The 24,212-nt window shown below is 46.9% G+C and overlaps 1 protein-coding gene across 6 annotated transcripts in view; it reads left to right on the plus strand.

Moving 5' to 3' along the window:
* MID1 (midline 1) overlaps nucleotides 1-24,212 on the plus strand; it is a 366,041-nt gene that overhangs the window by 197,098 nt on the left and 144,731 nt on the right. The window contains exon 1 of one of the 6 annotated variants that reach the window (XM_032779761.2): nucleotides 8,145-8,218. The exons of the other annotated variants lie outside the window; for them this stretch is intronic. The gene's annotated coding sequence lies outside the window, so the exon portion shown is untranslated. Of the gene's footprint in view, nucleotides 1-8,144; nucleotides 8,219-24,212 lie in introns of those variants that run through there. 6 annotated transcript variants of the gene reach the window in all.

Consider the following 24,212-nt stretch of genomic DNA (forward strand, 5'->3'; position numbering starts at 1 on the left):
CTTCTCCTGGAAAAAAAAAAATCCTGTATTTTACCAGGAAACAAAGAGCGTTGTCCCATGTAACATAAACAAAAATTTGAGATATGCTCTTTATAAAACAATCCTTTCCTATTTATAACACTGAGATATCACTATTGTATACAGCAAAACTAAGAATCTGATATTATGCTAAAATATATACTTTGGATACTGTTAGTGTAGAAGCTTTTAATACCAGGTATTAAATCAGTTTTGTTCTCTATCTTGACAGAGGTTTAGGTTTCAACATTTTAAGAATAGAAATTTTAGGGCACTGAGATACAGTAGTGGTTGCTGTGGTATGAGAAACTGAATAGACTAGAGTAAGACTGCCCTAGTAAACGTATGCACGCCTTACATCCCAATATGTTGAATCAGAAAAGCTTTTGGGTAAGTGAAATCGGAGCTCATCATCATACAGCATTTATTAAAGAGGGGGGCCAATGCTAGGTTAAAGTTTAAGGCACATCACACCAAGGGAAGGTAACACAATATTCAAATTTAGGCAGGAGCAAAGGCTGCAAAGTTGGGACTGGGATTCAAACTTGCCCAAGGTTTGGATATTTGGATTTGAGGTTTAGAGTCAGTCTCTAATCCCAAATGTAGGCTAGGGTTGTATTAATTTCCAAACATTTCAGTTAGAATGCCAACTCTCTAAGGCTCCTCTGATAATCCCAGCCTTTGTGGTTTGTATGTTTCAGACTGAACCACATTTGGATATTCATATTGCTTTAAAGCAGTTTACACAAGCTCTTGTTACTTATTCACTGCAAAAGGTTTTTCAGGTGGTGATGCTGAGCAGAAGTTGCAGTGCGTTGTTTATATTGCGGAGTTGCTGTAATCATCATCATCATCACGATGTTCCTATTACACCTCTTGCATTTAGGGCAGTGACGAAGCTCCCCCACGCCTTTCTGTTTCTGGCAAGTCTTTCAGTGGTTCCCTAGCTGTGCCCCAGGTTTTTCAGCTCAGCTTCCACAGCTCTTCACCATGTTGTCTTTGGGTAGCCTTGTTGCTGTAAGAGGAGTCAAGTAGAACAGCCTCATTCTTACGGGATTTTTCTCCGCTGGTCTGAGTAGTATGTCATCTCCGTTCACTACATAGGAACATGCACAGTTCTATTCCTCATCTTCTTTTTTCATATGAGGGATCTGTCACCCTTTTCATTACTGCTTTTCTAATCATTCCCTGTCTTTCAAGTGGTCACACTAGAATTCAGTGCTTTACTGTCAATTTAACTACCTAACAAAAGGAATTATTCCTCTTCTTCTCTAGCCAAAAAAGAAAACACAGTTTCTGAGCTCATGGCTCCGTTGATCACAGGGGATTGTTAACAGCATGTCCTGTATAATAATAGTTAAGCCGGATGGGATAGTAGCTTTTTTTTTTTTTTTTCAAGATTACAAGTAACTTCAATGTATTGTGAATGAGGGGAGTTTTTGTGAATGGCTCACTTTGAAGTTTAGAAAGATACCGGCTTGTTTGAGCAAAGGAAATCTAATATTTGATGGGGCAATTCATAATCTAGTCATTTTATGTGAACCAAGTACCATACAATTGTTCCTTCAGTGAGTCACAAAGACTGGCAAAGAGCACATGCTGTTACTGAAATTAAAGTTTGCCAGGCTCCAGAGAGCTGTAATAAAATCGTCACTTTTAGTAGGACTCATTGGGCCATATTCAGAGTTTACTTAAATGCTAGTATAATTTGCAAGGGAGTATAAATGGCACAGTGGTGTATCATTTTTCATCCTTTTTCTAAGCTGAGAGAGTTAAAGGTGGGGGTGTATCTGACAACAGGAGACTGTGCTATGAAGCCGTCATTTAAAGGAGACTGCAATAATGAGGTGCAGCATAAAAACGCTGTGTAAAGTGGTTTGGTATAAAGAAGCCATCCATCTTCCATGGGAAATTTCCATCAAGGGAGTTGCATTTCCTATGACACTAGTTCTGAATTTGGCCTCTAGTGACTGGGCTGGATTCTGAGTCCTACCCTTCTCTGTTACTACACAAAGGGAGTGCAAACCTCATGCAAGTCCCAAAGTGCAGATGCCCCTGGCATGGTTGCAGGGCCAGCTCCTATGCCTCCTTCTCTCTTGGTCTCTGGTACCAGGAGCATATCTGGGATGGGCAGGAGAAGTGGCCATAGAGCAATGCACTCTGTGAATCCCCAACAGGCAGAAGACCCCTAGATCTCTAGGAACGTGCTGTTTAGAGCAGCCTTCATGTTTGGCCAGTGAAAGAATCAGAGAGCCATAACTGGCTCCGACAGCCCCCACACTGTGTTCACCTGGCATAAGTTGGACATGACCAGGGAAACTAGGACATTAGATTTTCTTCTCGAACAATCATTTTACTTCCAAAGAAACTTTTTCAGAAATTGAAGGAATAGCATTTTCACTGTCTCCATCTAGCTGTGCACATGAATAAATCAGCACGTGTGTAAGCATCCTTACACTTGACCAAAAACACAAACTGAGGACATGTAAGCTAGCAAACACTGTTCTTAAATGTCAGCCTCCCTGAAACTTTTATTTTTCTCATTGTTAATATTATATTGATGTGGTTCTGCCCTGATCTCACTGTGGTACGTGGCTGCATTTGCACCCTGCACAGGGACTGATGGCTTGGAATATCAGCTGCCTGATACCTGGCAGTATCTCTCAAGCTATTAATAGTTGTACCCCCAAAAAACCAAGAAAAAATGCAAAAGTACTTCAAATTTCAAAAAGTTGGCATTTTTTTAACTTGAAAACAGGTGCACCCATGTGAAAAATTCTGGGAATCATATAAAAATAAATCAGAAAAATGAACTGAAATTCAGCTCTTCTAAGCAGAAACTGGCGAAAATATGTTCCATCTTCTGACCAGAGGTGACTTTTGCCTTGAAAATATGCAAAAAACCCCCCAAAACAAACAAAAAAAACCCCAAGCATATTATAATGTTTGTATGTGGAAAACATTTTAACCTGTTGAAATACTGGCATATGAAATTGTTTTTGAATCTTCTTCAGTCTGGGTATTTATACCTTGCTCACCAGCATGACATCTGAGCAATCTGCCCTCAGCGCAAAGCCGAAATAACACTGGTCTACAATTTTTGAGAAGTCATCTGCTTCAGAGATAAAATGTGGTATTTATTATGTATTTTGATGTGCTGAATTCAAATATGACAATTAAAACAACTGATTGGCTACTGTTTCTAAGATATTTAAGTTTTTACATTTTATGTCTATGTATATTGTGTAGATAGTAGAGTTTTAATCATAAATTGTAAACCTAGGTCTTTTCATGTGTTTATGGTTGCTTTACATGATAATATTTCACCTGTCCTGTTTATGTAACACTTTAAAAATCAGCAAAAGGGTTATATAAATAAAATTTATTATGAAACAAAAGGCAAAAAACTATTATGTACATAGTTTCGTCCTATTCAGTGTCTACTCGGCGCTTCTTGGCTTGTCTCTTGTATTCATTAAATGGAGCATCTCTTGTCACTGTCCAGCAATAGTCTGCAAGCATTGATGGGCTCCATTTGCCCTGATAGCGTTTCTCCATTGTTGCAATGTCCTGGTGAAATCGCTCGCCGTGCTCGTCGCTCACTGCTCCGCAGTTCGGTGGAAAAAAATCTAGATGAGAGTGCAAAAAATGTATCTTTAGTGACATGTTGCAACCAAGGCTTTTGTATGCCTTGAGGAGGTTTTCCACCAACAACCTGTAGTTGTCTGCCTTGTTGTTTCCGAGAAAATTTATTGCCACTAACTGGAAGGCTTTCCATGCCGTCTTTTCCTTGCCACGCAGTGCATGGTCAAATGCATCATCTCGAAGAAGTTCACGAATCTGAGGACCAACAAAGACACCTTCCTTTATCTTAGCTTCACTTAACCTTGGAAATTTTCCACGGAGGTACTTGAAAGCTGCTTGTGTTTTGTCAATGGCCTTGACAAAGTTCTTCATCAGACCCAGCTTGATGTGTAAGGGTGGTAACAAAATCTTCCTTGATTCAACAAGTGGTGGATGCTGAACACTTTTCCTCCCAGGCTCCAATGACTGTTGGAGTGGCCAATCTTTCTTGATGTAGTGGGAATCTCTTGCACGACTATCCCATTCACAGAGAAAACAGCAGTACTTTGTGTATCCAGTCTGCAGACCAAGCAAGAGAGCAACAACCTTCAAATCGCCACAAAGCTGCCACTGATGTTGGTCATAGTTTATGCACATCAAAAGTTGTTTCATGTTGTCATAGGTTTCCTTCATATGGACTGCATGACCAACTGGAATTGATGGCAAAACATTGCCATTATGCAGCAAAACAGCTTTAAGACTCGTCTTCGATGAATCAATGAACAGTCTCCACTCATCTGGATCGTGAACGATGTTGAGGGCTGCCATCACACCATCGATGTTGTTGCAGGCTACAAGATCACCTTCCATGAAGAAGAATGGGACAAGATCCTTTTGACGGTCATAGAACATGGAAACCCTACCATCACCTGCCAGGAGATTCCACTGCTGTAGTCTGGAGCCCAACAGCTAGACTAGAGCCAATCAACAATTTTAAGCATCATTTTCGTTCTCAGTGACCCAGAATTAGTAAAGTTTGACTACATTTATTTCAGAAGCCTTTTGGCTGTAGAGCAGTGTAATTGGTGTCTGGAGTGCAGAGTTCCATGGGACTGGAATCCTGTGATCTGTCTGGGGAGTTGATCAACAGCCACTTCTGGTACTCCTTTTCTATGGGTTTGAATGTCTGGTGGGTCTGTGACCCATTGTTTACATCCCACTCCCCTCTTGGTCTGCTTCTTCACCTAAAAGCTTCGTGCTTGCCTGGGCACAGGGAGCCTGTTGTGGAGCACAGCTCCATGTTGGGCAGGGACCAACAATCTGGGATCCCATATAATCTGGACTCCCTTGCTCATAAGGTTGCCATCTTTCTAATGGCTGGTAACTGGACCCCTGAATCCCCATCCCCTGCTCCGCCTCACCCCCCAGAACAAAAAAAACTGGACATCAGTCAAATGGCACCTGGACGCGCAAGCTGAAACCCAGACTGTCCAGGTGAAAATTGAACAAGTGACAACCCTACTTGCTCAGCAGAATCATATTGTGTCAAATCCTCTCCATACAGAGGTGTTGTGTGGGTGGCCCTGAATTCTGCATAAACAAGATGTTGACGAGCAAAAGCACTGGAGGTCCTGTCATCAGAAATATGTGCTTTTCCTCATTTAAAAATTATTTTGACTCTGTTGTGGGTTAAAGACTTGCCTTTGATGTCTAAGGGTGGAGAAAGTGTACTTCTGGGGTACTGCTCCCAGTCCACAGAACTTCATGAATATCAATTGGAAATGAATACAAAGATGGAGGCTAGCGTACATTTCCAGAAAAGTGTCTGTTTAATGTTTAAAATGCTGAGTTAAGGGAAGGGCAGCAGGTGACAGACCAGAAGGAGAGATGAGGTGAACGCTCCATTAGGTGCATGATTTAGTTTACGTTAAAGCTGCTGAATAAAAACTAGGAGATGCTAATGTGGCCAGGGGACACAGTAGAAATATTTGCTTTGGGGAACAAATTCTTTGATTTTTCTCTTGTACGTTTTTCCTTTCTCCTTCTCTTTTCATATTGACCACCCAGACATTTGTTTGCACAATGGTATTTCCCCATCTGGAAGTTGTCCCACACAGTAAGCATAAAGCTGTTCCAGAAATCCAGTTTGCGGCATAAGGGCCTGATCCTGTAAATACATGAATAACCCCACTGAAGTCTGTGGTCAACTCATAAGAGTAAAGTGAGAAGGATTAAGCCCTCAATGGCTCTCACGCTGAATGTATACAAAAATCCACATTTTTAATCACACAAGTGAGTTCAGATCAAAATAGACCTGTTTGGTTAGAACTGAGGCAACCTTCTCCCACTGTCCTTTCTTCCTGTTACACGTCTTTAAAAGAGGGACTGTGGAAACTTTAATGTTCTTATTTTGTGTAACTGGTTCTATAGAATCATCTTTATCCAAAACACCACTATGCAAATCTCCCTTTCTAATTTAGCTTAACTATCTGTTTGGTCTCCACTACCATAATGTCTGAGCACCTCACAGTCTTTATTGTGCTTGTTGTCACAACAGCCCTATGCAGCAGGGTAGTGCTGCTATCCCTGTTTTATCGGTTGGGAACTGAGGCACAGAGAGATTAAGGCCTTACTACACAAAAGGAGTTTTAGGTCCCTAGAAAATCACTGTTATTCACAACGAATAAGGAGAGAATAGGCTCCTTAGAGTGTGATTCACAAAAGCTAGCATGCCACCAAATCAATGCCAATGAGAAGGATGTGTGCCCCTCTCTGAGAGAGAGGTGCCTAAATCCTGGCTCCAGGGAGATGCCTGGGGATTCTCAGTTGCAAAATGTCTCTTGGTGGTAAATGCCTACACTTTTAGCAAGAAGATGGAAAAGAGGAAGGTAACTTCCCTCATATCTTTTAGCCCAGTGGTTAGGGTACTCACCTGGAATGTTGGAGAGACACAATCTAAGACCCTACTCTGCCTGATGGGAAGAAGGAATTTGAGCAAGCATCTGCCACTTCTCAGGTGAGTGCCCTCCTCTTTGGGCTGCAGGACTCCCTGAGATTCTGTCCTGTTGAAGCTGTTGCACTCTGAATAAATAATGAAAGAGTCAGTGGAGCAGAGGGACTAGATCCTGGATCTCACAACTCAGTGCTCTAACCACCAGACAACAGTGTCATTCTCATGAGCGTGTGCTCATTCTCACTTGTTCACTCACTCTCTTTCAAAGAGTCATTTGGGCTAGAGAGATAACCCAAGCCTGAGACTAATTCTGTTGCACTCACCATGCATGTAGAAGACTCATGATCCAGTCTTCTTCTCCAGTGACTCTAATAATTTATTCACAATGGAACAGCTTCAAAAGGAGAAATCCTTAAAAAATTTGAATGAAGTATGTTGATAAGGGTTCCAATCCATTGTTTAAAGGAAATGAAATGCATAGGAAATTAAATAATCACAATGTTTATTATTCCATTGTGAACAAAATACAGACTCATGTGGGGAAAGAAAAACCAAAGAGAATGTTTGTTTTGCATCCTTATGGCCAAACATCTGAGGTATGTTTGCTTTCACTATGCTGTGCTGCAACTGCATGAAAGAAGTCATTGCAACATGAAAAACAGAAAACACCAGGAAGCAATTCTTTCCTGCTGTTTCCACTTTAACATGCATTTTTTAACACCTTTGTTGGAGTCCCAATGTCTGATGTAATATCAAATCAGTCAGGATTACAATCAGACATTTTACATGGTGCTTTTGGGTTAATCCGTAGTTTACTCTTGCGGGTTGTTCACTTGCACACTGATAATTTAGCAACATTTTTTACACAACCGCAATCACCCAGTGTTTCACCTCCTAAACTAAAAGAGATGGCTTATTGCTCTGTTGTACAGGAAAGAATTCCCTTCCCAATAAATACATTTAGGTGTTTCACGCAGCTGCTCCAGCTTTTAGGTGAACTCCTGCCAGGCTTTGTTTATGTGATGTATTTTTTAATACTACTTGGAAAAAATAATAACAATAGCAGGGGAATCATTTGTCATTTTTGTCCTGTAGAGTTCTACATTCTGTGAAGAAGAAGAAAAGTTCTGTACTGTTCACATTGTGTGACAGGTTTTGCCAGTTCAGGTCAGTCTGCTTTACAGGCATGGGAGCTACAATTCATTATTCAGCTCTGGATTAATTACACAGCAGGCTGAGCTTCCACTTGTTCAAGTTATGTGGCAGTGTAGCCCAGTGTCCTTATTACAAGCCATCATTGTTGAACAGGTTATACAGCTCTGTGAGAGAATCTGATCCTCATTGCTTTTTCACTCGATTTAAGTTGAATGCTGAGAGAGATTTTGTTTTAGGGTCAGTGACTAAGGCATCTGGATTGCTGAAGGATTTTTGATTCTTGAACTCTGGCGGAGGTGATTAGGTGGAGCTGGTTTTCCTGGAATTGTAGGGTAGATTTTCCTGTTGTGTTTCAGCGTCCACTGTCTCACAGTTACAGACACAGTCACAGTACTGCTCCAGGATTACTAGGATAGTGGTAGCGGCTACCATCTGGCCTTTTTGGCCTGTCAGTATTTTTTGAGTGGGTCAACGTGGTCTTTCTCTACAGCAATGTATCAGCCAAAAGAACTAGGGCGAAATCCATCGGTGGGTATGTGAGTTGATACGTTCTTGAGAGTTGGAACAGATGCTTAAATTTTCAATGGCAAGATTACATTTTCCATTTTCAAAAATATTTTCAAATGTATTTAACAATATGCTAAAACAGCATTGTATGTTTTTGTACTATTATAGAAAATGATCTCTATATGGAAAGCTTAACAAAAATGGGAATGTTTCTCAGTAATAAGCTATTTTAAATTGTGTACATGTTTTATCAATTGGTGTTAAGCTACTAAAGAAACCTGAAAAACAGGCATCTTTATTTTGTTAAATGCAACTTTATAGTTTTGGTTTTAAAAGTATCAAATAAAGGATGAGGTAGCACATTTTCCCTCATTTCTGTCATTTAAACATGAAATTCCCTACAGCCCTCTACCGTGCTTATGCAAAGTCTTTGAAATCACCTTTTGATATAAAATATTCATTTGTTACCAGTCAAGTTACATAATCTAAAACCTTGACATGCACTAAGCTAATGTCCTAGAGATACAGTTTAGAAGGATAAACCTTTTTTTTAGCACCAGTATGGTCAAGGTGGTATAGAAAGCAGCTTGAGCATGTAAACTATTTTATTTGTGTGATTGACGTAATGCCCACCAGATGTACTATATGTATTCAGTGAAACCAGGAGTGTGTATGATCCACAATTATTGAGTTTCTAATCTATATTTTCCCAGTATGATATTTCAAACTGAACAATTGTCTGTCTAAGAGCAAGATAATTGACATTCAGAGAGGTCAGTTTTTAAAGTAGCTTTTTAAAAATCAAATGGATAATGAGGCTTGTGTGTGTGTTGTGGGAAGTAGGGGTGGGGGTGAGGCTGGAACTGTACAACTACATGCCAGTAATTCTATCTGTCACGTTACTCATTTTTGACCAGTAAAAGTTATGGGTCACTGTGCTCTGATAATTGACCAGAAATGTATAACATGTCCTAGGTCTAGAAAGTTGAGCTAAATAAAAGGAGATTTTACATTTTGTTGACAAATGGCATTGCAGAGTTGTACCTTTTAGGTGTTTGTTTTTCTCATGCTGTCATCAGAAGTAATGAGATACTGTTGTGATGGGTGCTGTAGAAAGACTGAATATCTATTTAGTGTACTGATGCAACCGTTCTGTGTAGAGAATAATTTTGCTTTTGTTCCTTTTCACTCTCTGTCCCTCCGCTGTAGGATGTTGTACTGGACGGTTGTCTCTACGACATCAGTCACTACCCCAGGCAGCAACATTCAATGGATCGTTTCCTTTTTTCTTTTTTTACCCTCCTTTTCTACCTTTTTAGAGAGATGCTGAGCACAAGCATCCCCTGCTGATTTCATACGGGCATTCTGCACCTCTCTGGATGAGAGTTATAATGAGAACATAAAAGCAGTACTGAGCAAATGCTGTACTGCACATTGCATCTTGGCTTTAAAATGCGTGGCTAGAGAGAAGTGAGAATCAAGCACCAACTCCCAGCTGTTACGAGACTGAGTAATAAGAGTTCTGAAAATCCTGTATTTACTCAGTAAAATTTAGCTCAGATGCAGCACCTAGCTATCAATGAGGTTCTGCTTTTTGTGCAACCTTCCAGATGGATTGAGGCAGATGATTTCCTCCAAGGTCAAATATATTAAATGACTTTACTCAAATTAGAAATGAGTATCCTCTGGCTTCCTAGTCTTTCATAGGTGCTGGAACTAAAGGTATGGTGGGTGCTGCAGTACCCTCTGGCTTGAAGTGGTTTCCATTATATACAGCAGGAGTCTCAAACTCAATTAACCTTAGGGCCAGTGCCAGTCCTCAAATCCTCCTAGCAGGCCAATGTCACTCATGCTGCCCAGATCCACCCCCCACAACTCTGCCCCCCACCTGCCTAAGGCTCTGGGAGGGGGTGCAGGGTCTGGGAGGGAGTTTGGGAGTGGAAGGGGTATATGAGGAGGGGGTGGGGGTGCAGGATCTGGGAGGGAGTTTGGGGGCAGGAGTGGGTATGTGGGAAGGGGGAGGAGGTGCAGACTCTGGGAGGGAGTTTGGAGGTGGGAGGAGGTATGTGGGGAGGGTTTGGGGGTGCGGGGTCAGGGGTGTGGCGCTTACTTGGGGCTCCAAGGCAGGGTGGGGGGCCTCTGTGCGCTGCTGCCCCAAGGCACTGCCTCTGCAGCGTCCCATTGGCCACAGGGGTGCTCTGGGTGGGGGCAGTGCATGGAGGCACAGCTCTGCCCTGCCTGCCATGGGGAGGTGCCGGAAGCCACTGGAGCGAGCAGGCAGATGCCGCTCAGCTCCGCAGCACTGCCAGGGCAGGGGGAGTGGGGGGAGCGCCTGAGTGCGGCCGGTGGGGCCAACGGAGAGACCCGGCCCCAAAACTGCTGGAGCTTTAATTGTCTGAGTTACACACTCAGTTACTGATACTGTTCTTTCATTTGCTGCTTTTAATTCTCTAGCTTGAAGTACTAAAGCTATTGTTCTGCATGGCTGCTAAAAGCCCTCCAGGTGCGATTGTATGGTTGTGGACAATTGTTTGTTTTGTCTCACCGTGCTCCTTACAAGGAATGCAAGTACAAAAAAGAAAATACTTGAGATTGCCAAGGTTCATATATGGCAGGGAGATGTTACCTTTAAGTTCCCACAAAATAAGAGACAATGAAGCATTGCAGGCTCTTTTTTGTCAGCAGGTGGCTTTTGCAACCTGTTCTCAAACAAAGCCCTCACGCAAGGTAAAGTAAAGAACTCCCCTCTTTGCCAAGGTTGGGTTTTATTAACAAAGGGGCAAGATGGAGACTTTTACATCTTACCCTGAGTAAGGGGCAGTGCATAGCAGACCAGGGAATTAATTGTGACAACAAATCGTAATTTCTTTCAAGACTCATCCTTGCTCCAAGGAGGAAGAAATCTACTATTGTCATTACCAGTAGATGATTATTTCCCCCCAGTGTTGACTGAGATATGCTGGTTGGCAGGTTGATTGGTTGCACAGTGGTGTAAAGAGAGAGAAAGTGTCTTACACTTGCTTACTTGTCTGCATAGAGTTATAACGGCAAATCACTATCTTGTCCAAAGAAATTAACAATAAGATATTAAAGTGAGGCTCAAGCTTTCTCTCCAGGCTTGGCTGTTCTTCGGGTTCCTACTTAAAGAGTGCTTAGCCCACACCCTAGATCTTCTCTCTGTAGGAAATTATCCCCACCTTCCTCATATTCAGCAGGGATAAGGAGCTCCCTGCCTCAGTGAGACAGCAGAACCTCCTTACTTTTGAACAGAATAGAACAGAACCCTTTCCCAGGAGAATCAACACCTGCTAACAGTGAGGGTTGTTTCAGGCAAACACTGCCAGCCTGTTATGCTCTCGTTGTACTAAACCAGGGGTGACTCTGTCCTGTGACTAAATTGAGTTTCCTGCTCAAGCTGAATGGAAATGAGATGGGAACAGAAGACAATCATGAAAAGGAGATGGCCATCTTTGAAACACTCCTGACCCAAAGACACATTTCTTGTTGTTCTTGGGATGCAGGATTTCAACAAAGATATTTGTAAATTCTTCATGGAGGAAATCAGGAAGCCTGGAGACAGTTGCTTCTCAAATCTTACACTAAAGTGTAACTGACATAAGGCACAAAAATACACAGTGTTTAGTGGTTGGAGGAGGGGGTTGGGTTCTGCTCCTTGTTCTGCAATTGACTTTCTATGAGGACTTTGCAAGTCAGTGTCTTAGCTGATAGAGTCTGAACCATGCTAGAAAGATGGGTAGGAGGTGTAGAACAGTGGTTCTCAGTCAAGATAATGTCGTGTGATGAAATTTCCAGGAATACATCCAACCAAAATAGGCAACCCTAGTAAGGGCGCTCGCATTGTGGCCTATGCAGGCAGAATGGTTTTAGGATTATGTTTTACACCAGGGGTTCTCAACATTTTTCTTTCTGAGGCCCTTCCCAACTTGCTATAAAAACTCCACGGCCCACCTGTGCCACACTAACTGGCTTTCTGCATAAAAAAACCAAGGCCAGCATTAGGGGGTACCAAGCAAGGCAATTGCTCCTCTTATGGGACCCGTTCCAAACCCCTAATCCGTCTTATTTTCTATCCCCTTTTTAATTTCTGGAGACTCCAGGAGAATCCTAGAGGGTTGGCAACCCTAGTCCTTACTGCTGTCCACAGTGGCATCTATGTTACAGCTAATGATTGCATGCCTCTCAGAGCAGTCTCACAGACACCAAGCCATACGTGTGAGCGGCTCAGATCACAATCTTGCCACCACACAGACATGTTCTCTTTTGTTCTCCCAGGAGACAAGCAGCCAAATTTGGCTCTCTCTTGCACAGATAGCCAGACTCTGGTGAATTCTGGTAAATGGTAAATTCTCAGAATGCAGAGGGGTAACAAGTGGCTTCCCCCAAGGGTCAGTCTTAGGACCAATCCTATTCAACTTATTCATAAATGATCTGGAGAAAGGGGTAAACAGTGAGGTGGCAAAGTTTGCAGATTATCCGAAACTGCTCAAGATAGTTAAGACCAAAGCAGACTGTGAAGAACTTCAAAAAGATCTCACAAAACTAAGTGATGGGAAACAAATGGCAAATGAAATTTATGTGGATAAATGTAAAGTGATGCACATTGAAGAGTAACCCCAACTATACATACAAATGAATGGGGCTAATTTAGGTACAACGAATCAGGAAAAACTTGGAGTCATCATGGATAGTTCTCTGAAAATGCCATGCAGTGTGCACCGGTGGTCAAAAAAAGCAAACAGGTTATTAGGAATCATTAAAAAGGGGGTAGAAAATAAGACAGAGAGTATCTTATTGCCCTTGTATAAATCCATGGTATGCCCACATCTCGAATACTGCATACAGATGTGGTCTCCTCATCTCAAAAAAGATATACTGGCATTAGAAAAGGTTGAGAGAAGGGCAGCTAAAATGATTAGGGGTTTGGAACGGGTCCCATAAGAGGAGAGATTAAAGAGGCTAGGACTTTTCACCTTGTTAAAGAGGAGACTAAGGGGGGATATGTAGAGAAAGTAAATAAGGAAAAGTTATGTATTTGTTCCCATAATACAAGAACTAGGGGCCACCAAATGAAATTAATGGGCAGTAGGTTTAAAACAAATAAAAGGAAATGTGTCATGGTCAATCAGTAAAATAGAGACCTAACTCACTGGCGCCGCATGAGACTCAAACTCTCCTCTCAGCTACACTGCTACAACTTTACCAACTTTGTCCCTTAAAGTTTGTAAAATGATTTGGGTCCTTGAATGAAAGGTGTTTGCAAGTGGAAAAGCATTTTTGTTGTTGCTCATTTTAGTTCTACTTAAATACTTAAATGATTTACAGTTTTTAAAATCTCTTCCCCTTCCCCCCTCAGCTTACTTTAGCAATACAATCTTCATTTGAAAATACATGTATTGGTCTTATATAGGCACTCAGAGGAACATACAGGAAGGAATTATAAGTGTGATACACATACAATTGGAATAAAATGTTAAATATTGGATTGGGAAATCTTTTGAAAACCAGTGAACTGATTCTTTTCATAGTGGTTGTGAATGTGCAGAGTATACTGAGAACACATTTCTCATCTGTTAGAATAAAAATACACTTTTTTGTGGGACTTTTCAGCTATCACATGTGAGGAGCAGAAAGCAAGGCAGAGAGGTTGATGAGGTCTGCCTGGTGAGCAGGATGGAGATTAGTTTAAGAAAGCAAGAGCTTTATTTAGCCAAGATTGCATCTGTACATTGAACTTGCAGTCTGTTTAAATTTTAAAAGCCCTGTGAGACAAATGAGGTCATAACTTGACTGTTGCAGCTCCCCGAACACCTCTTACTGCCATTTCAAAGGCTCTGTGTGATGTGAGAACAGACCCTGGGTCTCTTCTGACAGTTTATTATTCATGGTCAAGATTTATATGCAAAGTTTGGGATGATTATGAATTTAAATATGGTGTTTACTCTGGTAGTGCTAAGTTCCCACTCAGGCCTTTTTAAGTCCATGGTCATTGTCACCCATAATGCCATTACGCTGATGAAAAAGCAAAGTGAAATGCCCAATTTTTGCAGCTGAATAACTAGAGAGACATTTGAAATTAATCTCTTTTCATATGGAGAGGTGAGAATTAGTTTTGTGTAAGAGATTTTTGAACTAGATCTTTTAGCTGGCGTAAATCAGTCAGGTTAATGGAGCTCAATCATGAGGTCAGTGGAGTTACTGTGATTTACACCAGCTGAGGATCTCGCCGTTTGTTTTCAGCATTCCACATTTGAGCATCACACACCTAAAAATATAGAACTAGTTGACACACATGAATATTAAAAAAACAATTCAGAGCATTTAATTTTTAAAACGTACAGAAGCATATTAAAATATATATCTGCTATTCTATTTTATGAGCCCTTTGGGGCTTCACTGTATATGGCCAATCTTGATTTTTTCAGTTTTTAATGTAAGGCTCAAAGAATATTTTAGTTCCTAGATGATCATTAGATCCCAGTTTGGTAAATGAATGTGTGTTTTTTCTGCTCCTCTGAGGTGCTGATCATTCTCGGTCTCGCTGATGTCAACTTGCAGGATTGGGCCTTTAGAACATGTGTTCTGTAACTGACATATGACATTCCACAGACAAGATAATGCCATCAGGACTATGTTTAACCACAAGTGGTATGGCAGATGTGCTTTGGCTGTATTTGTTAAATGTTCCAAAAAATGTAAACTGTTGCAAACATTATGTACATATCATATGTAGTTTACTTGTGGACAGAAGAGTGAATTATTCCTTTGGCAATGAAAATGTATGAATAATGTGAAATATTCACATGAAAAATATGAGATATTCACTTGTGGCAGAAGCTGTTGAATGAGTACTCTCCCTTTGAAGTTTTATTAACCCTCAGTTTTATGATGTAAATGAGGAAGAGAGTTCTCTGCAGTAAACGGAGGCTTATATATAATGACAACTAGCTTTCCCTAATGTGCTGAATGCTTCTCTTCCCAAAGTACTAGGAATAATTTTTTAAGCTTTGATTATCAGCTACATGTGGATGGTTGTAGTCCTTTAAAAATATGTCAATGTCAAAGTAATAAAATGCATGGATAATTATTAACATCACTAGTTAATCACAGACCTCTGTTGTCTGAAATATAAAAGTTGAAAGTAGTTAATGGATTAGGGGCAAACATTGGGTTGTGAGTGTTTAATAGCATTAGGAATAGTTCTTGAATCTGATGTCACGTGTTCTGTTCCCTAAAATGATTCTATTTATATCCTACAGGAGAATGAAAACTACAAAATAAATTTTCTTTCTTCGAGTGCTTGCTCATATCCATTCCAGTTAGGTGTGCGCGTGCTGCATGCACGTTCGTCGGAAGATTTTTACCCTAGCAACACTCGGTGAGTCGGCAGGGCGCCCCCTGGAGTGGCGCCACTATGGTGCCAGATATATACCCCTGCTGACCCAGCCACCCTTCAGTTCCTTCTTACCGCCCATGTCACCACAGAGGCCTTCCTTCGGTCTGCTACTGAGACCGAAGTTGGGGCGTGTTACAAAATGGTTTTGTCCACTCAACATAAATGCGAGCGCCTTACAGACGTCCAAGGGTGCAATGTTGTCCCCATCGCGTTGAGTGTGGTTAACATGAAAGGCCGAAACACCTTTAGTGAGGAAGCCGGGTGTGGCATAACTGCACCTTGTCTTTGTGAACAAATGTATGCGGAACCACATAAGAGCCCTGAGCTCGAAGACTCATCTGGCCGATGTAATGGTTACGAGAAAGCTGTCTTCCAAGACAGGTATAGCACGCAGCAGGTCGCTAATGGTCGAATGAGGAGACATAAGTCTGGTTAAACCCAGGTGAGGTCCCAGGGGGCTGACGGCGTACTAAGGTGTCTGCGCTGCAAGCCCTTGAGGAACCTGAAATAGAGTGTGAGAAACACAGAACGACCACTTAGCCTGGATGGAAGGTAGAGATGTTGCCAGTGTACCCTCGGCAATGACACCGCTAGGCCCTGCTTGCGTCCAAGGTAGTCCAAAATAGAGGGATGAACCTCAGCAGGAGTAAGATTTAAGCGTTACACACCTGTAGGAGAAACGCGTCCACCTGGCCAGGTACGTTGACCAGTGGAAGGCTTCCTGCTATCCTGATAGTCATGTAGCAGCCACACCATGAGGTGAAGAGACTGCAGGTCCAGGCGGCGAAGTCTGCCACAATCCTGAGATGAGGTCGGGTGGATGCAGGTAATTGGGTAGCTATTGACAGGCTGAGCACGTGGCGCATCTGCTGCCGGACCACGCTGGAGTGATCATTGATGATGCGCGTCCTGCCCTGCGAAGTGTGAGCAGACCAATGAGCCGGGGAAGGTGGGAGGCATAAGGTTGGCCCTTCCACGGCATGAGGACAGCGTCCGAGATCGGTCCCAGGGAAGAGACCTTGAAGGAGCAGAATCTTGGAAATTCGTGTTCTCGCTGGTAGCGAACAGTTCCATTGTGGAAAAATCCCACTTCTGCAAAGAATGCATCGCATCAGGCAGGCGGCACTCATTAGAGACAGAAAGACCTGCTGAGTCGAGTGCCAAGGAGAAGGTGCTACCAGATTTATCGAGTGGGCATGCAAAAGTCCCAGAGCATGGATGGCCTCCTGACAAAGGAGGGACCATCCCTCCCAGTTATTTATGTAGTACATGGCCGTTGTGCTAGCTGTGAAACATGAGACGCCACGGCCTCGCAGCTGTGCGGACCCCTGGCAAGCCAGGCAGACTGCTCCATTTTGGACATTGATGTGATGCCAGCTCCTGAGAAGACCAAAGGTGTTAAGCTCGAAGGTTACTGAGGTGAGCACCTGAGCTGAAGATGACGCATCATCGTCGGGACAGTGAGGGCTGGGGCGGATAGAGTGGCTCCTGCCCACACCAGGGAGGAGTTAGCCACACTTCTAGGAGCTAGGGTGCTCGAGGGAATGTGACTATCAGACCATTGGGCCCCTGTCTGAGGCGGTATTGCTGATATTGAAGCCAAACTGGAGAAGAGGCAGAGCTTAGCGTGTTTGGTTACAAACTAGCAAGAAGCCGTGGGACCCGGGAGACCGAGACAAGTGGGAACCAGAGTGGATGTTTCCGTAGTGACCATTCAGGCCTAGACATGTGAATAGGTCCTTGATGATGCCCACACGCTGAGTGACTTGTGTCTTGGAGTCTCCTCAGATAAGCCAATCGCCCAGATACGGAAACGCATATCGACGTCGGCAGAGGTGGGTGGCGACTACGGCCACACACTCGTTAATGCCTGTGGGGCTGTAGCAAGGCCAAACAGCAGGACCGTAAACTGGAAGTACCAACGGTTGGCTAGAAAGCGGAGGTATCTCCTGTGCGGAGGGAAGATGGCAATGTGAAGTACGCGTCCTTGCATATTGAGGCGGCATACCAGCTCCAGGATCTAAGGACAGGATAATGGTTCCAGGGATGCATGCGGAACTTCAACCTTAACATAAACTGGTTGAGTCCTCGTAGGTGTAGGATAGGTCTGAGACCTCCGTACGAGTCGGGGATTAGGGAATAGTGCCCCCTTCGTCCATCGGCGTCTGCCGCCTCTTGTAAGAGGAATTACGCCCGAGAGGAGTCCCTGAAGAGGGACAGGGTTGGAACAAATTGGAGGTGGCACCCAAACTCCACCATGTGCAGGGGACCGCGAACTGAAGTTAACTGGGACCACGCCAAGAGGAAGTAGGAGTGGTAAGGCGCTTGTAACCGGTACGCCGCCCTCGGGCGCACTTTGAAAGTTCGTCTTTGGTCCCCGATCGTGATTGTGAGGGGCCTCGATCTCGGCCCTCTAGGGTCCTGACGGTCGTCTGTGACCACCTCAGTCGCGCCGACTGCCAAAGCCCGATCTGTGGCTAGGCACAGAGTGTGGTGGTGTGGCTGGGGACGGAAAGGCCTGCATTAGGTCGTCGGCGTATGCATGCCGAGAGAGAGCTCATTAGGGGACCTTGTTGCCCTCCAGGCTTTGTACCTGGGGTTGATTTCACCGCAAAGAGGCCTTTACCAACAAATGGTAAGTTGTGAAAGGCCGGAGGTTTGAAACCGGAAGCCATGAGATGCTCCTCATGGTAACAAGGCCTGAAGAGAAGCTCTAGCCACCTTTTTCCCTTCCTCCAAGAGGCAGTGAACTCTGGGCCGGAAGTCTTGATGGAGAAGCTCCATAATATTATCCCCCGTTATCCAGGTGTTATGATTATAGGGGCTAAGCAGGGCTTATTGATTTGCCACGCAGGGCTATAAGAGCCTTGCAGAATACACCTTGCGGCTGAGTAGGGTCATTCGGCCGTAGCCCCCTTTGATTTCGCGGGGCTGGCGCCTGTTGGCCATGCCGTTCCCTTTTTCTTGACCAACTGAATGACTAGTGCACAGGGAGGAGGACGGACAGACAGTAGTCGTACCCTCATAGAGTATCGGCATTCGCTGCTGGATGGTCCAAATAAAACGGGTAGGGCCCCTCTAGTGGGGGCAACCGGCGATAGAATGTCCACACTACCAGAAGGTCCCCTACCTCCGGGACCTCCTGCAGCTGGAGGTCCGCATTGAGTGCTACCCTCCATAGGAGAGCCTGATGGGCTCTCAGGTTGTTGGTGGGCACACCAGAATCGCGGTCCTGAGCATAAGAGCTGTACGCGTGGGGAAGACACTGATGCGTGTCTGGATGGACATGGAGATGCTGAAAGATCAGGGCAGAGAGTCTGACTCTACCAGACCTTGACCAACTTGGCACCTGGGACCGGTACCGCTGAAAAAGCGGCGCACTGGTACCTGGAATGAGATCTGGACCTGACCGACCAGAGCGGTGCTGGGAGGTCAACCGAGATCTCGAGGTTGGGAGCGGCTACAGGAGTCACAGTGGCCGTAGCGGTGCTGGGAGCCGGAACGGGTTGCCGGGATTTATCAGGGTCGGTGAACGGGACCACCGACCTGTGCGGCGGAGTGCAAACCGGTGCTGAGGGATCACCAAGAGCAGCGTTGGGACTGCAAGTGGCGTCGCGAAGCAGGAGTGCCAGTGACGGAACTTGGACCGTCTGCGGACCCGTGATCATGAACGGTGCCGCTCTGCTGCGCCAACAGAGGATGGTTCATATCAAGGAGGCTTGCCAGAAGACTGTAGTAGCGCACCGGCGGTGCCGGGGGTTCAGTGCAGCATCCACTCTGTCACAGCAACGAGATCCCTCGTCGTTGGAAATGTCTCCGTGCAGTGGAGGAAACAGTAAGCTTGACCACAGTGTGTGTACCGGGTATGAGCTGTCAGGCACGCGATTCGATACGGCCGCTTGTTTTTTTGTGCGGACAGGATTGACCGGTGCTGACGTCGCTGGTGCCTCAGCAGGTGTCGGTGCTGACCGGGCGATCCGGGCTTAGACAGGCCTCTCTTTGTCCGCGGTCGTCGTGCCAGTTTGCACGGGTTGAGCAGTAGGAGCAGGGCAAGCTTCAACGTGACAGCATGGCCTAGATGCAGTCAGTCGCCGGGGAGCAGAGCAGGTCATCACTGGGATGGCGATGACCGCGGGCGACCTTGTGTGCCGTGGCAATGGGATGCGTGCCGGGCGGCCGTCTTAGATGAGCGTCTGGCTGCGGTGTTGCTCGGTGCAAACCGCAGGAGCTCAACCACTGGCACGTCCGCGGGAGCGGTCAGGCACTTGTTGACGGCCCTTTGTGGGACCGGGTCGACAGGTGCCGACCTCGTCTTAGGATGAACTGCAGCAGCTGCGGTGCCAGGCCGTTAGCTGTGAGCTCTCTAGCTGCGGTGACCGTTGGCAAGAAGCAGGAGCAGGACAGAAGCTCAACCCATGGCCGCGATGCCGGGAGCGGTCGAGGCCGTCAGGCACTGGATTCAACAGCCCTTGTGGGACGCGGGATCGAGGGTGGCACCTTCCGACTTATGCAGCTGCACTGTCGCTTCGCGGGCGCCTGCGGTGCAGTTGGCCTGGGAAGCAGCAGGCGGCAGGAAGGCCCGTTTCGGCTCGAGACCCACGGCAGTCCGACTTTGTATGCAATGCTCGTCTCGGCGGTGCAAGTTCGGGAACGAGCAGACAAAGGCAAGCTCAACCACGGTGCGTGCTGAGGCGGATTTCAACCCAGCCAGACTCCTCGCGTGAGCGATTCAACATGGTAGCACACTCTTGTGGATGAGTCCGATATCACAGATGGTCGGTGGTCGCAACGCTTGTGCTAAGGAGGTCTTGCTCTCAACAAGCGAGAGTGGCAAGCATTGGTAGGCATGGACTCGAGAACGAAGCGAAGAGGAGAGGGACGAGGAAAGCGACATGAGGACAAGTGCTTCTGTGCACCACAGTCGAACTCTAGACAATTCCCGTTGGCGGTCAACAAGGGCTGTTGATAGCGCATGAATGTCCTGGCCGGTCCCGAGCAAGTCCCCGGCAACGCACGCGTGGTTGTGGCTGAGCGTCTCGCATACCTGTTCCAGTCGCCTCCGTGCCAACTGCACCGGCAAGCCGTACGCACAGCCGCTCTGATTAGTTAGTGTACGGGACTTCGCCCAGCTTCGCCACAACACGCTCTCCAAGGCAACTGGGACGCGGACAGCCAGAGAGGATTCGCCCTTCCCGCAGGCCTCGAAGTCCGTGCCATTGCCTGCTCCCGAGCATGTGCCGTGGTGAGCCTCTGACTCCTGCTGCTTTCAGCATGCGCACTGCACCTCCAGCCGAGAGGAGTGCTAGTCGGAGTACTGCGCCTCCAGTGCACCATTACCACTTGCCGCGTTCACGCACACGCGGCATCGTCGAGTGGGTGTTGATAATCCCACAGTGCTTCGTCCGACTTGCCATGCCTTTGACCGCTCGTCCCGGCAACGCTCCACCGTGGCTAAATGACGCTTGCGCTCGACTCCCCTGCTGCTTCCGGGTGCAACTGCACCTGCAGCCAGAGTTATCTACAGACGCGCATCGCCCGGCATAACAGGCTGCGCGATCGCCTGTGCGGCACCGACACCTGCGGCTACGACGATGATACGATCGGCACCGTCGATCCCGGTCCCACAAGGGCCGTTGCGAATCCAGATGCACTGAGACCGCTCCCCGCGCACGCGACCGTGGTCGAGCTTCCTGCTCCTATGCGTTGTGGGGATCCCGTGCAAACTGCACTGCGGACAGAGCGCCTGTCTAAGGCCGGATCACCGGCACCGACACGCTGCTTGAGGCACCAGCGACGTCAGCACCGTCGAATCCCGGTCCCACAAGGGCCGTCGAATAGCCGGTGCCGTGACAGCTCCCCGGTACACACTGTGGTCGCAGCTTACTGTTCCCTCCACGCCGGAGACATTTCCACGACGAGGGATCTCGTGGCGTGACAGAGTGAGGATGCTGCCTGAAACCCACCCGGCACCCGCCGGTTGTGGAGCTACTACAGTCCCTTGGCAAGCCTCCTTGAACGTAGCCATGACACATCCTCTGTCGGCAGCAGCAGAGCGCACCGTTCATGATCACGGTCCGCAGACGGTCCACAGTTCCGTCGAGCACTCCTGCTTCCGACGCCACTTGCAGTCCCCAACGCTGCTGCATCCTCAGCACCGGTCGCACACTCGCCGCACAGGTCGGTGTCCCGTTCACCGACCTGATAATCCCCGCGCACCGTTCGGCTGCCCAGCACGCTACAGGCACTGTGACTCCTGTAGCCGCTCCCAACCTCGAGATCTCGGTCAGACCTCCCAGCACCCTGCTCTGGTCGCAGGTCCGCAGATCTCGTTCCAGGTACCAGTGCGCCTTGCGGTACCGGTCCCCAGGTGCCAATTGGGCAAGGTCTGGTAAAGAGTCAGACTCTCTGCCCATGATCTTCAGCACTCCATGCCATCCAGACACGCACAGTGTCTCCCACGCGGACAGCTCTTATGCTCAGGACCGCGATTCTGGTGTGCCCACCAACAACTGAAGCCCATCAGGCTCTCCTATGGAGGGTAGCATCAATGCGGACCTCCAGCTGCAGGAGGTCCTGGAGGTAGGGGACCCGGTAGTGGACATTCTATCGCCGGTTGCCCCGCTAGAGGGGCCCTACCCGTTTATTCGGACCATCCAGGCGAATGCCGATACTCTATGGAGGGTACGACTACTGGTCTGTCCGTCCTCCTCCCTGCGCACTAGTCATTCAGTTGGTCAAGAAAAAGGGAACGGCATGGCCAACAGGCGCCAGCCCGAAAATCGAAGGGGCTACGGCGAATGACCCTACTCAGCCGCAAGGTGTATTCTGCAAGGCTCTTATAGCCCTGCGTGGCAAATCAATAAGGCCCTGCTTAGCCCCTAATCATAACACCTGGTAACGGGGATAATATTATGGAGCTTCTCCTTGCAAGACTCCGCCAAGAGTCACTGCCCTCTTGGAGGAAGGAAAAAGGTGGCTAGAGCTTCTCTTCAGGCCTCGTTACCATGAGGAGCATCTCATGGCTTCCGGTTTCAAACCTCCGGCCTTTCACAAACTTACCATTTGTTGGTAAAGGCCTCTTTGCGGTGAAATCAACCCCAGGCTACAAAGCCTGGAGGGCAACAAGGTCCTAATGAGCTCTCTCTCTCGGCATGCATACGCCGACGACCTAACGCAGGCCTATTCCGTCCCCAAGCCACACCACACAACGCTGTGCCTAGCCACAGATCGGGCTTTGGCAGTCGGCGCGACATGAGGTGGTCGCAGACGACCGTCAGGACCCTAGAGGGTCCAAGATCGAGGCCCCTCACAATCACTGATCGGGGACGCAAAGACGAACTTTCAAAGGTGCGCCCGAGGGCGGCGTACCGTTACAGAGTTGCTTACCACTCCTACTTCCTCTTGGCGTGGTCCCAGTTAACTTCAGTTCGCGTCCCCTGCACATGGTGGAGTTTGGGTGCCACCTCCAATTTGTTCCAACCCTGTCCCTCTTCAGGACTCCTCTCGAGCGTAATGCCCTCTTACAAGAGGCGCAGACAGCCGATGGACGAAGGGGGCAACTATTCCCTAATCCCCGACTCGTACGGAGGTCTCAGACCTATCCTACACCTACGAGGACCAACCAGTTATGTTAAGGTTGAAGTTCCGCATGGCATCCCTGGGAACCATTATCCTGTCCTTAGATCCTGGAGGCTGGTATGCCGCCTCAATATGAAGGACGCGTACTTTCACATTGCCATCTTCCCCCTCCGCACAGGAGATATGTTCCGCTGTTCTAGCCAACTGTTGTACTTCCAGTTTACGGTCCTGCTGTTTGGCCTTGCTACAGCCCCACAGGCATTAACCGAGTGTGTGGCCAGGTAGTCGCCACCACCTCCACGCCGACCGTCGGATATGCGTTCCGTATCTGGGCGATTGCTTATCTGAGGAGACTCCAAGACACAAGTCACTCAGCGTGTGGGCATCGTCAAGGACCTATTCACATGTCTAGGCCCGATGGTCACTAGGAAAAACATCCACTCTGGTTCCCACTTGTCTCGGTCTCCCGGGTCCCACGGCTTCTTGCTAGTTTTGTAACAAACACGCTAAGCTCTGCCTCTGTCATCTCCAAGTTTGGCTCAAAATCGGCGGTACCGCCGGATAGGGCCCAATGGTCACCATAGTCACCATTCCCTGGAGCATCCTAGGCTCCCTAGAAGGTGGCTAACTCCCTCCCTGGGTGGGCAGGGATGCCGCCTATCGTCGCCCCAGCCCTCACTGTCCCTGACGATGGAGGCGTCATCTCTCAGCTCAGGTGCTCACCTCAGTAACCTTCGAGCTTAAGGCCTTTGGTCTTCTCAGGGGCTGGCGTTCCACATCAATGTTCAAAAGATGAGAGCAGTCTGCCTGGCGTGCCAGGGTTCCAGCAGCAGCTGCGCGAGGCCGTAGCGTCTCAGTGTTTACAGCCAGACAACGGCCATGTACTACATAGACAACCTGGGAGGGACATGGTCCTCCTCCTTTTGTCAGGAGTCCATCCATCTCTGGACTTTTGCATAGCCCACTCGATAAATCTGGTAGCATCCTTTTCTCCTTGGCAATTCGACTCTCAGCAGGTTTTCC

Source organism: Chelonoidis abingdonii, chromosome 1 (assembly GCF_003597395.2).
Source record: "Chelonoidis abingdonii isolate Lonesome George chromosome 1, CheloAbing_2.0, whole genome shotgun sequence".
NCBI classification, from domain to species: Eukaryota; Metazoa; Chordata; order Testudines; family Testudinidae; genus Chelonoidis; species Chelonoidis abingdonii.